The sequence below is a fragment of the Triticum dicoccoides genome, chromosome 1B, assembly GCF_002162155.2.
Source record: "Triticum dicoccoides isolate Atlit2015 ecotype Zavitan chromosome 1B, WEW_v2.0, whole genome shotgun sequence".
Lineage (NCBI taxonomy): Eukaryota > Viridiplantae > Streptophyta > Magnoliopsida > Poales > Poaceae > Triticum > Triticum dicoccoides.
In genome coordinates this window covers 278,686-282,735 of record NC_041381.1, presented here as the reverse complement: position 1 = coordinate 282,735, position 4,050 = coordinate 278,686, and positions in this window count along the sequence as shown.

The following is a 4,050-nucleotide window of genomic DNA, read 5'->3' as shown; positions in this document are numbered from 1 at the left end:
CGGCCCGAGGGAATGTGGAGGCAGCGGTAGCCTTTGTGAGTCAGAAAAACCGAGGAGAACACAGGGCAGCGACCGTGGGGCTAGTTTGTTGGGGGAGACGGCCGACATGTTAGGGTAACATAAACAGCCGAAGACACGAAGATCGGCGTAGTTCGGGGGGGCTAAGAAAAGAGAGTCATAAGGAGAGAAGCGGGGACATGTTTTGGTCGGTCGAACATTCAGTAGAAACGTGGCATGCCGAAGAGCTTCGACCCAATATTGAGCGGGCATGGATGCTTGTAGAAGAAGGGTTCGGAGGATGTCATTAATGGTTCGAAGAGAGCGCTCAGCTTTGCCATTCTGAGGCGAGGTGTAGGGGCACGAGAAGCGTAAGAGGATGCCATGGTGAAGAAAGAAATCACGGTTGCGGGTGTTATCGAACTCGCGGCCGTTGTCACATTGCAAGAAACGAATGGGGAGAGAAAAGTGAGTGTACACATAGCGTTGGAAATTGACAAATATGCTATGAACATCTGATTTGGCACGTAGAGGGAAGGTCCAGATAAAATGAGAGTAATCATCTAGAACAACAAGTTAATATTTGAAACCAGATACACTAGGAGTGGGAGACGTCCATAAGTCACAATGCAATAATTCAAAAGGAAAGGAACTACTAGTAGTAGATGCACTAAAGGGGAACCTAACATGCTTGCCCAATTGGCAGGCGTGACAGAGAGAGGCATCGTGCGGCTCGCGAGCGTGAGGAAGCTTGAACTCATCAAGAATAGTAGTCGTGGTCTCGCTGCTGGGATGGCCAAGACGACAGTGCCATAAGGTGACGGAGGCGATCATAGCATGAGGCGTGGGAGTGGGTGCACCATGGACAGTGTAGAGGTCACCGAAGCTATTGAACCGAGCCAGCTCCATCTTGGTTCGAAGATCCTTCACAGACAAGCCATAGGGGTCAAATTCAACCGAAACTTGATTGTCAATGGTAAAACGAGGAACGGATATGAGATTCTTAATGAGAGCAGGTGCAACGAGAACTTGGCGAAGAAGAAGAGGGGAACGAGAGGGAGAGAGATAGGAGGTACCGACGCCGGTGACAGGAACAGAAGAGCCGTCGCCAATGGTAGTAGAGGGAAACAAAACAGAAGGATGAATGGCAGAAAGAGAAGTACCAGATGCAGACATGTGGCAGGATGCACCAGAGTCGAAGATCCAGTCGTTACCTGTGTCCTGGGTGGTGAGAGAGTTCATGGCGGCGATGAAGGCGGCCTGATCCCAGGCCGGAGCGGTCGAGGTGGAGGCTAGGGCGGGCGGCGTCGGAGTTGATGAAGATGCGCCCGCGTTGCCGTGCTCCCAGGGTGATGGTGTGGGGAAGCCGTAGGGGTACATGAGCGGCGCGGGCGAGGCCGCCACTGCCTGGTACAGCGGCGCGTACGCCGCATATGCGTGCGGCGGAGGACGCGAGCCGAGGAGGCCGGGGGCGCCGGTCGAGGGACGAAGCCCGGGCGCCCATCCACCGCTGTAAGCCGGCGGAGCGCCATAAGGTGGCGGTGCGGACCACGGCATGGGCCACGCCTGCACCAGACAGGTCCACGGGTCTGCAGCGGGGTGCCAGGTGGTGGTGGCCGGAGGCGGAGGCGCGGCAGGTGGTGCTGAAGAAGTAGAAGCAGGCGCAACCGAGGAGGAAGAAGGGGCCGAGCTTGGCTTCGGGGGACGGTACACCGGGTTTTTGCCCTTGTAGTTGGGGCTGGGGCGCCATCCTAGAGGTGGTTGGACGGACGGAGACGGCAAAGGCGCCACCGCGGCCGCTGGTGGGGGAGCAGGGCGAGCCACAGCATGGAAGAGGCGCGTAGTGTTCGCCTTGCGCGCCTGGTTCTGCTCCTCCATCTGGAGCATCGAACGCGCCTCGGCAAGAGTCGGCAGTGGGCGCAGGAGCGGGATCAAGGTGGCCTGTTGAGCGAACCGCTCGTCAAGCCCGCCCATGAGAGCATGAAGGAGAGAGCGGTCGGCGACCACCTCGCCGAGCTCACGGAGTTCGTCGCCAATGGCCTTGATGCGCTGACAGAAGACGCCGACGGGTCAATCGCCCTGGGTGATGGTGCGGGGCTCAGTGTTGAGGGCGGAAATACGAGCGTTGCGGTTGTCTTGGAACAGCCGACGAAGCTCGGCCCAAATGTCGCGAGCGGTCGCGCCGTCGGTGACCACCAAGTTGAAGAGCTCGGTGGAGATGCGCGTGTACAGCCACTGGATGATGGCGAGGTCATCCTTGAGCCACCGAGGGTCTTGAGAGACGGGGGTGAATTGCCGGTGATGTGATGAAGAAGAGAGCAGCGGCCGAGGTGAATCTCGAACAAGTGGCGCCAATGGTAATAGTTGTGGCTATGGAGATCCAAGACGATGGGTATGAATGGTGTGATGTCTGTGATGGTGTCGCTGAAGGAAAGAGGGGGAGGGGTGAGGGTGGTTTGGCCGCCGGGAAGAGGAGGTGGGGGCAGAATGGCGGGGAGAGGATTTGTTGGCTGGCCGCCGGGAAGAGGAGGGGTTGGCGGGCCGCCGGAGGAGGGGAGGTTGGTTTGCCCTCCAGGGTTGGTCATGGCGATCGTGGAGGGGAGGAATCGGAACTGGTGTCTAATATCATGTAAGTTTGCTATATTGCTTTCGTTGCCTTACAAGTACAAGAGGAGGGGGGTACATATAGGTTGCTGGCGCAACAGGACTAGAGTCGTGGAGATGATCGTGTGCTTGATCGTGGGCCGATGGGAGGAGACCGAGTCCATCGGTCTAACATGCTGGGTCTGCATTCATGCCGGGTTCTCAATCGTCAGATCTTCAATTACTGCGTCGGGGTGTTCGTTCTGCCATGCATCGACTGGTTTGTTTATTTTTTTTTTCTTTTTCTAGTGTTCTACTGCTGCATGGTTCAGGTGTTTCGCTTCTGCAGGCTGTGTTCCTTCGACTGGTGGCTCTTCTGGCGGTGGTTCTATGCGGCGTAGAGAAGAGATTCGGCTTGGGAAACGTCCTGTTGATCATACTATTGGTTAGTACGTTTATTTTGTGGTTGCTTCGTTACTTACTGGTTACTGTTGGGATTGAACCTCATGAAAATGATGCGTTTTTTTTTGCAGCTGCCTCTTTTTGCCAGCCTGCGTGCTACGTGCCTCCTGTTGATCCTCGTGTCCTTTCGTCCAATGCATACCATGGTATTTTTTGGGGGTTTTTGATGTGACAGTTGTTTTAAATCTATATCTATGTCTATACTACTATATAGTGTATCAGTTTTGAGATGGATCGAGAGCTTCAGTCATAACCGTTGGTCTCCAAAATCCAAGGGCTAAGATCAGCCGGATTCGCCATGAACAATAGACTGGTGTTGCCTCTGCTGTGTTCTAGAATATTCACGTGGCCCTTCCAGGAAAAAAAAGGCCCATATGCGATGCCTCATGGGCTACATTTTACTGCTTGAGCGCATGACGACTTGAGCCCAGATAAGAAGGTTTGGGAGGAGAATGGGAAGAAAAAATAATAGATTAACATACAGGCTTTTTAAAGAACCTCCAGTATTTTAGATGTGAATGTACACTTTTTTGTATGAATATTAAAAACAATCGTGGGTGGAATTTCATTTATCAAAATCACTCCATTATATTTTTTTCAAGTCACACTCCAAAATCACTCCATTCTTTTAAGACGTGCATTGCACGTGCATACATACTAGTTTGATTAGTTGTATGGTTTGTGCGTTTTGCATGTGTCATAGTTTCTTCGGGATGTCGTGTTTCCCTTGCGCGTGTCCGGCCACGCTGGTGAATCGTGTGCCGCGTGTCGACGTGTGTGTCGTTAACGTGCATGACCTATGCATGTCTCTCCTGTGGCTACGTGCAGCCCCTAGCTGTATGGCCCTTGCATGTCTCTCGTGTGGCTACGTGCATGTCTCTCCTGTGGCTACGTGCAGCCCCTAGCTATATGGCCCTTGCATGTCTCTCGTGTGGCTACGTGCATGTCTCTCCTGTGGCTACGTGCAGCCCCTAGCTGTATGGCCCTTGCATGTCTCTACTGTGGCTA